We start from the raw sequence: 20,825 nt of genomic DNA, 5'->3' as shown, positions 1-20,825 counted from the left end.
TACAACTGTACAGCTCACTATTATAAGGCTCTGCATCGATATACATAAAAACAGGCTCTGCATCGATATACATAAAAACATTGATAATAAATCAATGTTAATAACCACATAGAACCGAAAAAGCAGATTGTGTTACACTTAAATTGAAAAGTTGACCTTATTCTTTAAAGTAAGTGTTGAACAACTTTTAACGTTTTTAAAATTAGCAGGATATGTGCCAAACGGAAGTAAAATGTTGACATAATTAGTCGTCACAAAGTCCTTGAGACTGAACACAAATGTGTACTACAAAAATAAAAATAAACAACATGTAATACAGCGTTTTATACAGCGGCATATTAAATGTGGTGTTTGGGTATTCAATGCGTATGATCGTCTATACGTTATGGATAGTGGACGAAATACAAATAAATTATATTGATGTAATGATATCAGTTCTATGACATCATTTATTTGTGGTGTTGTGCCATGTAACCGATGAAATTAATCGATGGTTTCTGCTCTCAGCTTGTGATATTAAAGCGAGATTATACGATTTTGTCAAATATTTATTAATTTATATAAAATGTGTAAACAACTTATTAAACATATATTTCAATATGAATTAACATAAAAGTTAAGAAGAACATGTGTCGAAGAATGCGAAATACGCCAGATATTTAATTTTAAAATCGAAAATGTCTGTACAGTCGATTTTGCCAGCATGTAAATCATGCATGTACGATGTGAATCTAAATTTAGTTTAACGGTTCATTTTAAATCCCTGCAATGATATATTTTTATACGACACACGAACACTAACTTACTAAAAACGCGAATGCTACGGTAATTGTAGGAAAATATGTACGAAATATCTTTGTCACAATTGGCTCGGGGCGCTAATTTCGTTTTGCCTCATTTTATGTCATTCGTCTTCAATGTATAATTTGTCTTTCCTATTTTGTGTTATTGTAACATATTTTATCAATATATTACAATTCAACACATATAAAACTCGTATAATCTCGCTTTAACTGTTTGCACTACACAACAAAATGAACAATTATTTATTTGAGAGAGCATTACCTAATCAGTTTATACCGATTTCAACTGCCATCAAACATGTGTCTGGAAAAGGCCAAGCTTTGCTGGTCGTGTATTGACGTTCTACACCATCGTTATTTACGATATCATCGTTATTTACGATGTGTACATCGTAAATGTATTAACATACAATTTGAGATATGCCAAAATGTGGACGCTCAAACAGTATAAATCAGGAAACATGTTTTATCACGGTCTGACTTGTATTAAATGATATTTGAACGAATTAAACTAGATGATATAATTGACTTGCCATTTTCTAGATAAATTTTGCATATAACAAAAAACGCAAACATAAAACAATTGTATTAATCAATACCGCCGAATAATGTTAAGGAAAATCAGAAATTGAAAAAGTATTGGTTGCATATGAAAAATATCTGTTTATTTTAAAAACAAAGAATGACAATTTATTTTCCCAGAGTAGTTGACGTTGTAAATTGTATACTCTAGTTGGTAAAACCCAAGCAATTTGAAATATTTGTTCTCCCTGAGTCGTGGGTGTGTCGGTCTTTTCGTCCCAAAACATGTGTTCGCAAGTTCACTAAATATCAAGCAGCTTTGCAGTTGGAAAGACGTTCACTGAATTTCATCTTGCATGAAATACTATTAACCTGCAAGGATCGGTTTGAACACTACTTTTGAACAGAAAATTTCATTTACAAGATGATACACTTATCTTGTGTTCAATCATCTTCTATCAACCTTTACTCACACTTGCCTTTAGCAATGAGTGTCGTTATCAGTCTTTAATGTGCATCAACGTTCTGATTTGTAGTCTGATATGTTAGTTATCAATTAACTTCTCGCCAAAGATCCATTTTTGATTCAGTCTTGCACCGTCGTCAACTGTCTGGGAGTCTCCTTGAATATCACGTGTCTGCTGGATCAGATGTTAATTCGTTTATGTTTAAATGCAAATGTTTTAAATTGAAATTTATTATCCGTATCATGTAAGTGATTCAAGTAGATCAAGGAACAGTTTCCCGTTGATAATACAATTTCCACTATGACAGATTTGCCGATGGTTGTTTGTTGCTGGAAAGTATTAAATAAGTGGAAAATAAATCAGTGGCATTAATCTATATGAGTACGAAAACAAATCTCAGGGTCGTGAGTTTTGATGGAAGCCCGACATGTCTGATGTGGAAATTGTCATCAAATAATTTCCCTTTGTCTCTGAATAAAGGACAGTTAAGAGTTATTTGAAGATACGAGAAAAGAAAATAATAAATCTGCTTAGACCGTCAAAGCTAGTACAAATCAAGTATGGGAAGGTGACGACCGCATTTCTGTTAAGATATTTTATACAAAACCGAAAACATACAACAAGCAAATACACAAACAAAAACGATGATGGCGCAAAGCCGCATTAGTTAAATCAATTAAAACTATTTGCAAAAGTTTAAGGATGATATTTAATGCAAATTCATTCATGCTTAACCTTTTCAATGCAATGACCCATACTTTTATTATTCTTAATGACATGTTAAATGTATTTTTGTATGCATTGCCTTGTTTTTCATCATACCCTTACGCTGTTTTCGGCCTGATATATGGGGCTCGGGACTCACACAAAACAAACGGCTTGGTAAGCCTCGTCGTAGTATATTCTAATTTCACCGGGTATGTAACACATCAAGTGGGTAATTATTTACACAGCAATTATGAATACAAATAATCTGCTTGTTTTTCTGATTGTATTGTATATCCACAAGATGTCTTATAGTTTTAAATAAATATAGTTTTAATATGAAATTATAAGAATACAATCATCAATAGCTTCTACGTGTTTTGCCACACCTCATCATCTTATTACCGGAAGTAACATTATGTTATTTGTTGTTACGCTCCTGTGCGCTTTACTATGAACCTGTCAAACAAACATCGAATGCACTTAAGATAATTGAGGAAGGATATGGTCTAATTGGACTGAAACTGTCGATCACTGAGGGGATTAGTCTTTCCTATATGATTTTGACTGCAATTATCTTACGTCAGAGATATGTGCCAGAACATAAAATAAAGCTTCTAAATAAATGTATGAAACTTTCTAATGCCTACGCATAGTTGACACTTTCCAAGTGAACACACAATGATGACAAATAAGGATATTTTCTTCCTCATTGTATGACCAGAGCTGAGTTACACCGCCTTATCTCTTAATTACAAATAAAACCATTGTTTACAATGCGAAATAAATCGTTCTGTCGTTCTTGATAACACACTGATCCATACAAGCTTTAATTATAATAGTGATATAACGTTGGCTTGTCTTATATATTGGGAGGTCAATGCACTGTTTAATTATCGTATATTAATATTTTCAGGCTGCAAGAAGTTCGGTTATTACAGGTCTATAAGTTAATTATGTCATATACGCATGAATAAGCAATCTTGTTAAGAAAAAGAAGATACACGTTTAAAACTAATGTGCATTTCCATTGTGGAAGAAGTAAAGAATTTCAATTGAAAGATGAATTTAATAATCAATAGAAAACTTGCACATTGTATATTATATTGAAAGAGTAGGTTTAACCCTGAAAAATAAACAAATGTTTTTTATAATTATGCGTATTACTTGGCAAATACAATCTTGTTATTTATGCTAATTAGTGGTATCCCTTAAATTGAGACATTTGTGTTTATTTTGCACAACATACACAGAAAAGAGTTGTAAACAAATTCCCGCGGATATTATTACCTTTATCATATGCTGAACTCTTTTACAAAATTTCGGTCGTTCGAATATAACGTAATTTGTCACACATCATATTAACAAAATCAACATCATTATGAGCTATACATGCACATAAATGATGACATGTAGTATATTTCAATTATTGCCCTGTTCCCGATTTCTCAAATAAAGTAAAGCTAGGTTAAGTGATACTTAGCTCAAGTCAATTAATTCATATATTCATATTGCCATATTAAAACGTTGCACAACATATATATTAGTATGTATGCTTGCTGCTTAATTAATATATTACATGTATAATCGATTAAAGTCTGTAAATTGTTTTTTCGCGTAGTATAGCTTTTACCTTTTAGTTAACCTTTTTCTTGCAGCTCGATTACATTTACGGTACTTGGTACTTACTTGAAACGTTATCGAGTCAGTTTCTTAGGCCTTGAATCAGTACTCGGTGTGTTTTGGGCAGATCTAAAGAACGCTCCCACAGGTGGGATCGAACCCCTGACCGCCTGCTATGCGGATCCCGTATCCATTACACATTTTATTTCAACATGACTCAAAGTTATATAAAGCTCATATTTAAGCTGGATAAACAATTGTCGAGAACTCCGTAAAATAGCAGTAATATTAGTTCATTCATTAATCGTGTGTTTTTACGAGCTAATGAATGATGAAATGTCACTACAGTAGGCTTCTTCACATCAACACGGGGAATGTAGAAGACATATTTCGCGAAACATAAATAGTATCCCCATGATCTTTGATTTATCAATTAATGCTTTTATTTGATTTCCGTCAACATTCTTATGACAACAGTCTAGCTGACGGGCGGTCAGGAAATATATTCAGAAGTTGACTGGCATTGACAAGTTCGTGTTTTGTTTAGCAATAAAGGTATGGGGTGATACAGGTTTTATTAAAAGTGTAGCATTGCTCTTTTAGAACTAAACTACCTAAGTGTAAAGAGGTTTAAATGAAATATGCAATTAGCAAGATAATGAGTATAGAGAACGATGGTTGCTGTAAAAGACTTATTATTGGGCATGTGTAGATATGCGATCGTCGTTACTCAAACAATCATGAACATGCATACAACTGCTCTTTCTGGAATGTAGCGAACATAGAAATAAATGTATCGAAAGCCTATTCGGTTATCACCACATATAGCTTTACTAGAGTGCATTGAATATCTAAACACAGGTTCTCTCGATGACAATGAGACTCGATTAAAGTAATTTAAGTTCGTGCAACTAATGCTTATTATATACAATTGAAGAGACATTAGTTAAATTACACATTAAGCACACTTATCCGTGTCTGTACAGTCGATTTTGCCAGCATGTAAATCATGCATGTACGATGTGAATCTAAATTTAGTTTAACGGTTCATTTTAAATCCCTGCAATGATATATTTTTATACGACACACGAACACTAACTTACTAAAAACGCGAATGCTACGGTAATTGTAGGAAAATATGTACGAAATATCTTTGTCACAATTGGCTCGGGGCGCTAATTTCGTTTTGCTTCATTTTATGTCATTCGTCTTCAATGTATAATTTGTCTTTCCTATTTTGTGTTATTGTAAAATATTTTATCAATATATTACAATTCAACACATATAAAACTCGTATTATCTCGCTTTAACTTTTTGCACTACACAACAAAATGAACAATTATTTATTTGAGAGAGCAGTTTATACCGATTTCAACTGCCATCAAACATGTGTCTGGAAAAGGCCAAGCTTTGCTGGTCGTGTATTGACGTTCTACACCATCGTTATTTACGATATCATCGTTATTTACGATGTGTACATCGTAAATGTATTAACATACAATTTGAGATATGCCAAAATGTGGACGCTCAAACAGTATAAATCAGGAAACATGTTTTATCACGGTCTGACTTGTATTAAATGATATTTGAACGAATTAAACTAGATGATATAATTGACTTGCCATTTTCTAGATAAATTTTGCATATAACAAAAAACGCAAACATAAAACAATTGTATTAATCAATACCGCCGAATAATGTTAAGGAAAATCAGAAATTGAAAAAGTATTGGTTGCATATGAAAAATATCTGTTTATTTTAAAAACAAAGAATGACAATTTATTTTCCCAGAGTAGTTGACGTTGTAAATTGTATACTCTAGTTGGTAAAACCCAAGCAATTTGAAATATTTGTTCTCCCTGAGTCGTGGGTGTGTCGGTCTTTTCGTCCCAAAACATGTGTTCGCAAGTTCACTAAATATCAAGCAGCTTTGCAGTTGGAAAGACGTTCACTGAATTTCATCTTGCATGAAATACTATTAACCTGCAAGGATCGGTTTGAACACTACTTTTGAACAGAAAATTTCATTTACAAGATGATACACTTATCTTGTGTTCAATCATCTTCTATCAACCTTTACTCACACTTGCCTTTAGCAATGAGTGTCGTTATCAGTCTTTAATGTGCATCAACGTTCTGATTTGTAGTCTGATATGTTAGTTATCAATTAACCTCTCGCCAAAGATCCATTTTTGATTCAGTCTTGCACCGTCGTCAACTGTCTGGGAGTCTCCTTGAATATCACGTGTCTGCTGGATCAGATGTTAATTCGTTTATGTTTAAATGCAAATGTTTTAAATTGAAATTTATTATCCGTATCATGTAAGTGATTCAAGTAGATCAAGGAACAGTTTCCCGTTGATAATACAATTTCCACTATGACAGATTTGCCGATGGTTGTTTGTTGCTGGAAAGTATTAAATAAGTGGAAAATAAATCAGTGGCATTAATCTATATGAGTACGAAAACAAATCTCAGGGTCGTGAGTTTTGATGGAAGCCCGACATGTCTGATGTGGAAATTGTCATCAAATAATTTCCCTTTGTCTCTGAATAAAGGACAGTTAAGAGTTATTTGAAGATACGAGAAAAGAAAATAATAAATCTGCTTAGACCGTCTAAGCTAGTACAAATCAAGTATGGGAAGGTGACGACCGCATTTCTGTTAAGATATTTTATACAAAACCGAAAACATACAACAAGCAAATACACAAACAAAAACGATGATGGCGCAAAGCCGCATTAGTTAAATCAATTAAAACTATTTGCAAAAGTTTAAGGATGATATTTAATGCAAATTCATTCATGCTTAACCTTTTCAATGCAATGACCCATACTTTTATTATTCTTAATGACATGTTAAATGTATTTTTGTATGCATTGCCTTGTTTTTCATCATACCCTTACGCTGTTTTCGGCCTGATATATGGGGCTCGGGACTCACACAAAACAAACGGCTTGGTAAGCCTCGTCGTAGTATATTCTAATTTCACCGGGTATGTAACACATCAAGTGGGTAATTATTTACACAGCAATTATGAATACAAATAATCTGCTTGTTTTTCTGATTGTATTGTATATCCACAAGATGTCTTATAGTTTTAAATAAATATAGTTTTAATATGAAATTATAAGAATACAATCATCAATAGCTTCTACGTGTTTTGCCACACCTCATCATCTTATTACCGGAAGTAACATTATGTTATTTGTTGTTACGCTCCTGTGCGCTTTACTATGAACCTGTCAAACAAACATCGAATGCACTTAAGATAATTGAGGAAGGATATGGTCTAATTGGACTGAAACTGTCGATCACTGAGGGGATTAGTCTTTCCTATATGATTTTGACTGCAATTATCTTACGTCAGAGATATGTGCCAGAACATAAAATAAAGCTTCTAAATAAATGTATGAAACTTTCTAATGCCTACGCATAGTTGACACTTTCCAAGTGAACACACAATGATGACAAATAAGGATATTTTCTTCCTCATTGTATGACCAGAGCTGAGTTACACCGCCTTATCTCTTAATTACAAATAAAACCATTGTTTACAATGCGAAATAAATCGTTCTGTCGTTCTTGATAACACACTGATCCATACAAGCTTTAATTATAATAGTGATATAACGTTGGCTTGTCTTATATATTGGGAGGTCAATGCACTGTTTAATTATCGTATATTAATATTTTCAGGCTGCAAGAAGTTCGGTTATTACAGGTCTATAAGTTAATTATGTCATATACGCATGAATAAGCAATCTTGTTAAGAAAAAGAAGATACACGTTTAAAACTAATGTGCATTTCCATTGTGGAAGAAGTAAAGAATTTCAATTGAAAGATGAATTTAATAATCAATAGAAAACTTGCACATTGTATATTATATTGAAAGAGTAGGTTTAACCCTGAAAAATAAACAAATGTTTTTTATAATTATGCGTATTACTTGGCAAATACAATCTTGTTATTTATGCTAATTAGTGGTATCCCTTAAATTGAGACATTTGTGTTTATTTTGCACAACATACACAGAAAAGAGTTGTAAACAAATTCCCGCGGATATTATTACCTTTATCATATGCTGAACTCTTTTACAAAATTTCGGTCGTTCGAATATAACGTAATTTGTCACACATCATATTAACAAAATCAACATCATTATGAGCTATACATGCACATAAATGATGACATGTAGTATATTTCAATTATTGCCCTGTTCCCGATTTCTCAAATAAAGTAAAGCTAGGTTAAGTGATACTTAGCTCAAGTCAATTAATTCATATATTCATATTGCCATATTAAAACGTTGCACAACATATATATTAGTATGTATGCTTGCTGCTTAATTAATATATTACATGTATAATCGATTAAAGTCTGTAAATTGTTTTTTCGCGTAGTATAGCTTTTACCTTTTAGTTAACCTTTTTCTTGCAGCTCGATTACATTTACGGTACTTGGTACTTACTTGAAACGTTATCGAGTCAGTTTCTTAGGCCTTGAATCAGTACTCGGTGTGTTTTGGGCAGATCTAAAGAACGCTCCCACAGGTGGGATCGAACCCCTGACCGCCTGCTATGCGGATCCCGTATCCATTACACATTTTATTTCAACATGACTCAAAGTTATATAAAGCTCATATTTAAGCTGGATAAACAATTGTCGAGAACTCCGTAAAATAGCAGTAATATTAGTTCATTCATTAATCGTGTGTTTTTACGAGCTAATGAATGATGAAATGTCACTACAGTAGGCTTCTTCACATCAACACGGGGAATGTAGAAGACATATTTCGCGAAACATAAATAGTATCCCCATGATCTTTGATTTATCAATTAATGCTTTTATTTGATTTCCGTCAACATTCTTATGACAACAGTCTAGCTGACGGGCGGTCAGGAAATATATTCAGAAGTTGACTGGCATTGACAAGTTCGTGTTTTGTTTAGCAATAAAGGTATGGGGTGATACAGGTTTTATTAAAAGTGTAGCATTGCTCTTTTAGAACTAAACTACCTAAGTGTAAAGAGGTTTAATTGAAATATGCAATTAGCAAGATAATGAGTATAGAGAACGATGGTTGCTGTAAAAGACTTATTATTGGGCATGTGTAGATATGCGATCGTCGTTACTCAAACAATCATGAACATGCATACAACTGCTCTTTCTGGAATGTAGCGAACATAGAAATAAATGTATCGAAAGCCTATTCGGTTATCACCACATATAGCTTTACTAGAGTGCATTGAATATCTAAACACAGGTTCTCTCGATGACAATGAGACTCGATTAAAGTAATTTAAGTTCGTGCAACTAATGCTTATTATATACAATTGAAGAGACATTAGTTAAATTACACATTAAGCACACTTATCCGTGTCTGTACAGTCGATTTTGCCAGCATGTAAATCATGCATGTACGATGTGAATCTAAATTTAGTTTAACGGTTCATTTTAAATCCCTGCAATGATATATTTTTATACGACACACGAACACTAACTTACTAAAAACGCGAATGCTACGGTAATTGTAGGAAAATATGTACGAAATATCTTTGTCACAATTGGCTCGGGGCGCTAATTTCGTTTTGCTTCATTTTATGTCATTCGTCTTCAATGTATAATTTGTCTTTCCTATTTTGTGTTATTGTAAAATATTTTATCAATATATTACAATTCAACACATATAAAACTCGTATTATCTCGCTTTAACTTTTTGCACTACACAACAAAATGAACAATTATTTATTTGAGAGAGCAGTTTATACCGATTTCAACTGCCATCAAACATGTGTCTGGAAAAGGCCAAGCTTTGCTGGTCGTGTATTGACGTTCTACACCATCGTTATTTACGATATCATCGTTATTTACGATGTGTACATCGTAAATGTATTAACATACAATTTGAGATATGCCAAAATGTGGACGCTCAAACAGTATAAATCAGGAAACATGTTTTATCACGGTCTGACTTGTATTAAATGATATTTGAACGAATTAAACTAGATGATATAATTGACTTGCCATTTTCTAGATAAATTTTGCATATAACAAAAAACGCAAACATAAAACAATTGTATTAATCAATACCGCCGAATAATGTTAAGGAAAATCAGAAATTGAAAAAGTATTGGTTGCATATGAAAAATATCTGTTTATTTTAAAAACAAAGAATGACAATTTATTTTCCCAGAGTAGTTGACGTTGTAAATTGTATACTCTAGTTGGTAAAACCCAAGCAATTTGAAATATTTGTTCTCCCTGAGTCGTGGGTGTGTCGGTCTTTTCGTCCCAAAACATGTGTTCGCAAGTTCACTAAATATCAAGCAGCTTTGCAGTTGGAAAGACGTTCACTGAATTTCATCTTGCATGAAATACTATTAACCTGCAAGGATCGGTTTGAACACTACTTTTGAACAGAAAATTTCATTTACAAGATGATACACTTATCTTGTGTTCAATCATCTTCTATCAACCTTTACTCACACTTGCCTTTAGCAATGAGTGTCGTTATCAGTCTTTAATGTGCATCAACGTTCTGATTTGTAGTCTGATATGTTAGTTATCAATTAACTTCTCGCCAAAGATCCATTTTTGATTCAGTCTTGCACCGTCGTCAACTGTCTGGGAGTCTCCTTGAATATCACGTGTCTGCTGGATCAGATGTTAATTCGTTTATGTTTAAATGCAAATGTTTTAAATTGAAATTTATTTTCCGTATCATGTAAGTGATTCAAGTAGATCAAGGAACAGTTTCCCGTTGATAATACAATTTCCACTATGACAGATTTGCCGATGGTTGTTTGTTGCTGGAAAGTATTAAATAAGTGGAAAATAAATCAGTGGCATTAATCTATATGAGTACGAAAACAAATCTCAGGGTCGTGAGTTTTGATGGAAGCCCGACATGTCTGATGTGGAAATTGTCATCAAATAATTTCCCTTTGTCTCTGAATAAAGGACAGTTAAGAGTTATTTGAAGATACGAGAAAAGAAAATAATAAATCTGCTTAGACCGTCTAAGCTAGTACAAATCAAGTATGGGAAGGTGACGACCGCATTTCTGTTAAGATATTTTATACAAAACCGAAAACATACAACAAGCAAATACACAAACAAAAACGATGATGGCGCAAAGCCGCATTAGTTAAATCAATTAAAACTATTTGCAAAAGTTTAAGGATGATATTTAATGCAAATTCATTCATGCTTAACCTTTTCAATGCAATGACCCATACTTTTATTATTCTTAATGACATGTTAAATGTATTTTTGTATGCATTGCCTTGTTTTTCATCATACCCTTACGCTGTTTTCGGCCTGATATATGGGGCTCGGGACTCACACAAAACAAACGGCTTGGTAAGCCTCGTCGTAGTATATTCTAATTTCACCGGGTATGTAACACATCAAGTGGGTAATTATTTACACAGCAATTATGAATACAAATAATCTGCTTGTTTTTCTGATTGTATTGTATATCCACAAGATGTCTTATAGTTTTAAATAAATATAGTTTTAATATGAAATTATAAGAATACAATCATCAATAGCTTCTACGTGTTTTGCCACACCTCATCATCTTATTACCGGAAGTAACATTATGTTATTTGTTGTTACGCTCCTGTGCGCTTTACTATGAACCTGTCAAACAAACATCGAATGCACTTAAGATAATTGAGGAAGGATATGGTCTAATTGGACTGAAACTGTCGATCACTGAGGGGATTAGTCTTTCCTATATGATTTTGACTGCAATTATCTTACGTCAGAGATATGTGCCAGAACATAAAATAAAGCTTCTAAATAAATGTATGAAACTTTCTAATGCCTACGCATAGTTGACACTTTCCAAGTGAACACACAATGATGACAAATAAGGATATTTTCTTCCTCATTGTATGACCAGAGCTGAGTTACACCGCCTTATCTCTTAATTACAAATAAAACCATTGTTTACAATGCGAAATAAATCGTTCTGTCGTTCTTGATAACACACTGATCCATACAAGCTTTAATTATAATAGTGATATAACGTTGGCTTGTCTTATATATTGGGAGGTCAATGCACTGTTTAATTATCGTATATTAATATTTTCAGGCTGCAAGAAGTTCGGTTATTACAGGTCTATAAGTTAATTATGTCATATACGCATGAATAAGCAATCTTGTTAAGAAAAAGAAGATACACGTTTAAAACTAATGTGCATTTCCATTGTGGAAGAAGTAAAGAATTTCAATTGAAAGATGAATTTAATAATCAATAGAAAACTTGCACATTGTATATTATATTGAAAGAGTAGGTTTAACCCTGAAAAATAAACAAATGTTTTTTATAATTATGCGTATTACTTGGCAAATACAATCTTGTTATTTATGCTAATTAGTGGTATCCCTTAAATTGAGACATTTGTGTTTATTTTGCACAACATACACAGAAAAGAGTTGTAAACAAATTCCCGCGGATATTATTACCTTTATCATATGCTGAACTCTTTTACAAAATTTCGGTCGTTCGAATATAACGTAATTTGTCACACATCATATTAACAAAATCAACATCATTATGAGCTATACATGCACATAAATGATGACATGTAGTATATTTCAATTATTGCCCTGTTCCCGATTTCTCAAATAAAGTAAAGCTAGGTTAAGTGATACTTAGCTCAAGTCAATTAATTCATATATTCATATTGCCATATTAAAACGTTGCACAACATATATATTAGTATGTATGCTTGCTGCTTAATTAATATATTACATGTATAATCGATTAAAGTCTGTAAATTGTTTTTTCGCGTAGTATAGCTTTTACCTTTTAGTTAACCTTTTTCTTGCAGCTCGATTACATTTACGGTACTTGGTACTTACTTGAAACGTTATCGAGTCAGTTTCTTAGGCCTTGAATCAGTACTCGGTGTGTTTTGGGCAGATCTAAAGAACGCTCCCACAGGTGGGATCGAACCCCTGACCGCCTGCTATGCGGATCCCGTATCCATTACACATTTTATTTCAACATGACTCAAAGTTATATAAAGCTCATATTTAAGCTGGATAAACAATTGTCGAGAACTCCGTAAAATAGCAGTAATATTAGTTCATTCATTAATCGTGTGTTTTTACGAGCTAATGAATGATGAAATGTCACTACAGTAGGCTTCTTCACATCAACACGGGGAATGTAGAAGACATATTTCGCGAAACATAAATAGTATCCCCATGATCTTTGATTTATCAATTAATGCTTTTATTTGATTTCCGTCAACATTCTTATGACAACAGTCTAGCTGACGGGCGGTCAGGAAATATATTCAGAAGTTGACTGGCATTGACAAGTTCGTGTTTTGTTTAGCAATAAAGGTATGGGGTGATACAGGTTTTATTAAAAGTGTAGCATTGCTCTTTTAGAACTAAACTACCTAAGTGTAAAGAGGTTTAATTGAAATATGCAATTAGCAAGATAATGAGTATAGAGAACGATGGTTGCTGTAAAAGACTTATTATTGGGCATGTGTAGATATGCGATCGTCGTTACTCAAACAATCATGAACATGCATACAACTGCTCTTTCTGGAATGTAGCGAACATAGAAATAAATGTATCGAAAGCCTATTCGGTTATCACCACATATAGCTTTACTAGAGTGCATTGAATATCTAAACACAGGTTCTCTCGATGACAATGAGACTCGATTAAAGTAATTTAAGTTCGTGCAACTAATGCTTATTATATACAATTGAAGAGACATTAGTTAAATTACACATTAAGCACACTTATCCGTGTCTGTACAGTCGATTTTGCCAGCATGTAAATCATGCATGTACGATGTGAATCTAAATTTAGTTTAACGGTTCATTTTAAATCCCTGCAATGATATATTTTTATACGACACACGAACACTAACTTACTAAAAACGCGAATGCTACGGTAATTGTAGGAAAATATGTACGAAATATCTTTGTCACAATTGGCTCGGGGCGCTAATTTCGTTTTGCTTCATTTTATGTCATTCGTCTTCAATGTATAATTTGTCTTTCCTATTTTGTGTTATTGTAAAATATTTTATCAATATATTACAATTCAACACATATAAAACTCGTATTATCTCGCTTTAACTTTTTGCACTACACAACAAAATGAACAATTATTTATTTGAGAGAGCAGTTTATACCGATTTCAACTGCCATCAAACATGTGTCTGGAAAAGGCCAAGCTTTGCTGGTCGTGTATTGACGTTCTACACCATCGTTATTTACGATATCATCGTTATTTACGATGTGTACATCGTAATTGTATTAACATACAATTTGAGATATGCCAAAATGTGGACGCTCAAACAGTATAAATCAGGAAACATGTTTTATCACGGTCTGACTTGTATTAAATGATATTTGAACGAATTAAACTAGATGATATAATTGACTTGCCATTTTCTAGATAAATTTTGCATATAACAAAAAACGCAAACATAAAACAATTGTATTAATCAATACCGCCGAATAATGTTAAGGAAAATCAGAAATTGAAAAAGTATTGGTTGCATATGAAAAATATCTGTTTATTTTAAAAACAAAGAATGACAATTTATTTTCCCAGAGTAGTTGACGTTGTAAATTGTATACTCTAGTTGGTAAAACCCAAGCAATTTGAAATATTTGTTCTCCCTGAGTCGTGGGTGTGTCGGTCTTTTCGTCCCAAAACATGTGTTCGCAAGTTCACTAAATATCAAGCAGCTTTGCAGTTGGAAAGACGTTCACTGAATTTCATCTTGCATGAAATACTATTAACTTGCAAGGATCGGTTTGAACACTACTTTTGAACAGAAAATTTCATTTGCAAGATGATACACTTATCTTGTGTTCAATCATCTTCTATCAACCTTTACTCACACTTGCCTTTAGCAATGAGTGTCGTTATCAGTCTTTAATGTGCATCAACGTTCTGATTTGTAGTCTGATATGTTAGTTATCAATTAACTTCTCGCCAAAGATCCATTTTTGATTCAGTCTTGCACCGTCGTCAACTGTCTGGGAGTCTCCTTGAATATCACGTGTCTGCTGGATCAGATGTTAATTCGTTTATGTTTAAATGCAAATGTTTTAAATTGAAATTTATTATCCGTATCATGTAAGTGATTCAAGTAGATCAAGGAACAGTTTCCCGTTGATAATACAATTTCCACTATGACAGATTTGCCGATGGTTGTTTGTTGCTGGAAAGTATTAAATAAGTGGAAAATAAATCAGTGGCATTAATCTATATGAGTACGAAAACAAATCTCAGGGTCGTGAGTTTTGATGGAAGCCCGACATGTCTGATGTGGAAATTGTCATCAAATAATTTCCCTTTGTCTCTGAATAAAGGACAGTTAAGAGTTATTTGAAGATACGAGAAAAGAAAATAATCAATCTGCTTAGACCGTCTAAGCTAGTACAAATCAAGTATGGGAAGGTGACGACCGCATTTCTGTTAAGATATTTTATACAAAACCGAAAACATACAACAAGCAAATACACAAACAAAAACGATGATGGCGCAAAGCCGCATTAGTTAAATCAATTAAAACTATTTGCAAAAGTTTAAGGATGATATTTAATGCAAATTCATTCATGCTTAACCTTTTCAATGCAATGACCCATACTTTTATTATTCTTAATGACATGTTAAATGTATTTTTGTATGCATTGCCTTGTTTTTCATCATACCCTTACGCTGTTTTCGGCCTGATATATGGGGCTCGGGACTCACACAAAACAAACGGCTTGGTAAGCCTCGTCGTAGTATATTCTAATTTCACCGGGTATGTAACACATCAAGTGGGTAATTATTTACACAGCAATTATGAATACAAATAATCTGCTTGTTTTTCTGATTGTATTGTATATCCACAAGATGTCTTATAGTTTTAAATAAATATAGTTTTAATATGAAATTATTAGAATGCAATCATCAATAGCTTCTACGTGTTTTGCCACACCTCATCATCTTATTACCGGAAGTAACATTATGTTATTTGTTGTTACGCTCATGTGCGCTTTACCATGAACCTGTCAAACAAACATCGAATGCACTTAAGATAATTGAGGAAGGATATGGTCTAATTGGACTGAAACTGTCGATCACTGAGGGGATTAGTCTTTCCTATATGATTTTGACTGCAATTATCTTACGTCAGAGATATGTGCCAGAACATAAAATAAAGCTTCTAAATAAATGTATGAAACTTTCTAATGCCTACGCATAGTTGACACTTTCCAAGTGAACACACAATGATGACAAATAAGGATATTTTCTTCCTCATTGTATGAACAGAGCTGAGTTACACCGCCTTATCTCTTAATTACAAATAAAACCATTGTTTACAATGCCAAATAAATCGTTCTGTCGTTCTTGATAACACACTGATCCATACAAGCTTTAATTATAATAGTGATATAACGTTGGCTTGTCTTATATATTGGGAGGTCAATGCACTGTTTAATTATCGTATATTAATATTTTCAGGCTGCAAGAAGTTCGGTTATTACAGGTCTATAAGTTAATTATGTCATATACGCATGAATAAGCAATCTTTTTAAGAAAAAGAAGATACACGTTTAAAACTAATGTGCATTTCCATTGTGGAAGAAGTAAAGAATTTCAATTGAAAGATGAATTTAATAATCAATAGAAAACTTGCACATTGTATGTTATATTGAAAGAGTAGGTTTAACCCTGAAAAATAAACAAATGTTTTTCATAATTATGCGTATTACTTGGCAAATACAATCTTGTTATTTATGCTAATTAGTGGTATCCCTTAAATTGAGATATTTGTGTTTATTTTGCACAACATACACAGAAAAGAGTTGTAAACAAATTCCCGCGGATATTATTACCTTTATCATATGCTGAACTCTTTTACAAAATTTCGGTCGTTCGAATATAACGTAATTTGTCACACATCATATTAACAAAATCAACATCATTATGAGCTCTACATGCACATAAATGATGACATGTAGTATATTTCAATTATTGCCCTGTTCCCGATTTCTCAAATAAAGTAAAGCTAGGTTAAGTGATACTTAGCTCAAGTCAATTAATTCATATATTCATATTGCCATATTAAAACGTTGCACAACATATATATTAGTATGTATGCTTGCTGCTTAATTAATATATTACATGTATAATCGATTAAAGTCTGTTAATTGTTTTTTCGCGTAGTATAGCTTTTACCTTTTAGTTAACCTTTTTCTTGCAGCTCGATTACATTTACGGTACTTGGTACTTACTTGAAACGTTATCGAGTCAGTTTCTTAGGCCTTGAATCAATATTCGGTGTGTTTTGGGCAGATCTAAAGAACGCTCCCACAGGTGGGATCGAACCCCTGACCGCCTGCTATGCGGATCCCGTATCCATTACACATTTTATTTCAACATGACTCAAAGTTATATAAAGCTCATATTTAAGCTGGATAAACAATTGTCGAGAACTCCGTAAAATAGCAGTAATATTAGTTCATTCATTAATCGTGTGTTTTTACGAGCTAATGAATGATGAAATGTCACTACAGTAGGCTTCTTCACATCAACACGGGGAATGTAGAAGACATATTTCGCGAAACATAAATAGTATCCCCATGATCTTTGATTTATCAATTAATGCTTTTATTTGATTTCCGTCAACATTCTTATGACAACAGTCTAGCTGACGGGCGGTCAGGAAATATATTCAGAAGTTGACTGGCATTGACAAGTTCGTGTTTTGTTTAGCAATAAAGGTATGGGGTGATACAGGTTTTATTAAAAGTGTAGCATTGCTCTTTTAGAACTAAACTACCTAAGTGTAAAGAGGTTTAATTGAAATATGCAATTAGCAAGATAATGAGTATAGAGAACGATGGTTGCTGTAAAAGACTTATTATTGGGCATGTGTAGATATGCGATCGTCGTTACTTAAACAATCATGAACATGCATACAACTGCTCTTTCTGGAATGTAGCGAACATAGAAATAAATGTATCGAAAGCCTATTCGGTTATCACCACATATAGCTTTACTAGAGTGCATTAAATATCTAAACACAGGTTCTCTCGATGACAATGAGACTCGATTAAAGTAATTTAAGTTCGTGCAACTAATGCTTATTATATACAAATGAAGAGACATTGGTTAAATTACACATTAAGCACACTTATCCGTAGCGGTTTTTAAGGAAATCTGATGGCTGTGCGTACTCATTCAAAACAAAACAATACGGAAACGCTCAAGTTTTATATAAATCACCGATTTGTTCAAAATATCATATCATATATTATATGATAAATATAAGCTGTCATCATTGACAATGTGTGTACCTGTATTTATATATGGGGGCATCAAGGCATAAACTTGAATGTTACATGCTCCTCGGCCGAGGAAAACATTTTAGCAAAAGTATACACGCATGGTCGTATTTATTGCAATGATGGTGACTGTAACGATTTTCATCTCTGATGTAATATCCATGTAGTCCGTGTGGATGTTATATGCTAGCTAATACACTTATATGCTTAAGCCAATGTAAATGTATTGGTAGTCTTTATAAATAAAACCCACAGAACGTAATAAAATAGAACAAAACCTTGTTGTTTTTATTGCGAATTGAAAAAGACGAAAATGTACAAATATACATATTCATGTATAATATAACAATCTTCATACAATCATCAACTTCTGTAAAACATTTTAAATATGCCAAACCAAGATAGGTAATATTTTACAAAACATATATAGAGGCCTAGTTTATTAAATGCCCTTTCCTACAACGAAGTATTCCACTAGTTTTTGTTATCGCCTTTTGTCAGTCGTTCGTCGTGTTACGTATACCATGCGACGTAACGTTTGCTTATATGGCTATTGTTAAATCTGCTGAACACTAGAAGTCGAATTGTTTCCCCAATCTTCATGGAATGATCTGATAACATTTCTTCTTATGATATCACAGCCGAGTTCCAAGAAAGGTTCTGGTCAATTGAACAACATGTTCGCCAGGGTGCGGACATTTTTCTTGTTTGGCTAATTATGAAACCTTGTTAGTAATCTAGATTCACATTAAATCAGGAAGAAGTGTTCTTATGATGTCTCATATCAGTATAGTCTATTGAAAAAGACGTCCGCCAGGGATGGCGTGGTATATTCTATCTTATTATACCTCACTTTTATTCACAATGCTAAACTCTCATAGGCCATCGTGACATAGAAATACTGTCAGACCCAGCGGGAAAAAATTTACTGTCCAATAAATACTGTCGCCCGCTACCTTAGCAACCACGTGCCACCAGCGAGAAAACATTTACTGTACAAAAAATACTGTCGCCCGCTACCTTAGCAATCACGTGCGGAATGGTAAAACATTATACTGTCCCATTCGCGCATGCGAAGTACGCAGTTTTGCATTTTCGTTGTAATTTGTATAATTAAAATATCGATTGCAGCTGAAACTGTGCTGTAGAATAGATTAATGCCATTATTTAAGCTTTGACAGGAGTCATACAAAAATCAATTTAGTATCCCAGTGTGACCCAAATTCGACGATGTAACGGTTACATGAAGCAATATTTAACAAATAATGAAAGAAATAATGAAATGTTTAATAGCACAAAATAATAATTTTAAAATCGGCTGTATTACTTTGAAATGATTCCAAGACAATAATCATCCATTTAATCAATACAAATAGAACATCGTCGAATTTAGGTGTCGTCGAATTTGGGTTGCGGTAGGATATAAACGGCACGCTTACCTCGATGGCAACTTTAATCCAATGCTAATAACAATAAAGTTACAACGATATACACTTCCAGTGTCTGTTCTTAAGGTGTTATGCATGCCAAACACACAATCCGAAATACGTTTTGGATTCATTCGATGCTTTAAACAAAAAATTTACTGTTAAAAAACCACCACGTCCATAGTGTTTTCCCAAATTGTTTTGTCACCGAAATGACGTCACATGAGAACGTCATAAATTGCATAATCAAGTGATGAAAATAAAAAACGGAAAGTTAACAAGTTCGGTACTGCAACAGAGTGCTATTTCTCGCTGAAATAATTGATAAATTAAGTTCGCAGGAAACAATTTGCAAGTGCAAAAAATCAAATTTGCGCTCGACCTACGGATGGCGAATTTTAATACTCGGTAGAACTTATCCTAAACCGTTCGAATATACTTACGGCATTTCTTTTGCAATTTGTTTGAGGTTTTGGATTTTTTGCTTGTAAGTGGCCTAGACTACTATATATTTATATTTTTAAAGAAATAATTGACGACTAAGAAAATTGATGGGATAAATCGATTACTAGGTCGGTTCCGAATAAAGCAAAGTTCATTTTGCTCGGCCCGAAAGTCTGAACCACTCAACATATTAATGGTTGTTCATTGCTGAAATTAAATACAATCATTGAATATTAAAATTGTTTATGGTTCATTTTATAAATTGATCATGTTTGAATGGTTTGTTCGGTATAACAAAATAAATATTACATATCTGACAGGGTGACAGTAAATTTGTCGACTTTCGGAAAAATACTATCAACCATGGCTTCGCCTCGGTCGACAGTATTTCCTCAAGTTGACAAATTTACTGTCACCCTGTAAGACATGCAATATTTATTTAATATTTCGTTTTAGAAACATTATGAACTATCTACAAATTACATTTTATTTTCTGG

The sequence above is a fragment of the Dreissena polymorpha genome, chromosome 4, assembly GCF_020536995.1.
Source record: "Dreissena polymorpha isolate Duluth1 chromosome 4, UMN_Dpol_1.0, whole genome shotgun sequence".
Classification (NCBI taxonomy): domain Eukaryota; kingdom Metazoa; phylum Mollusca; class Bivalvia; order Myida; family Dreissenidae; genus Dreissena; species Dreissena polymorpha.
This window is presented reverse-complemented; position numbering follows the sequence as displayed.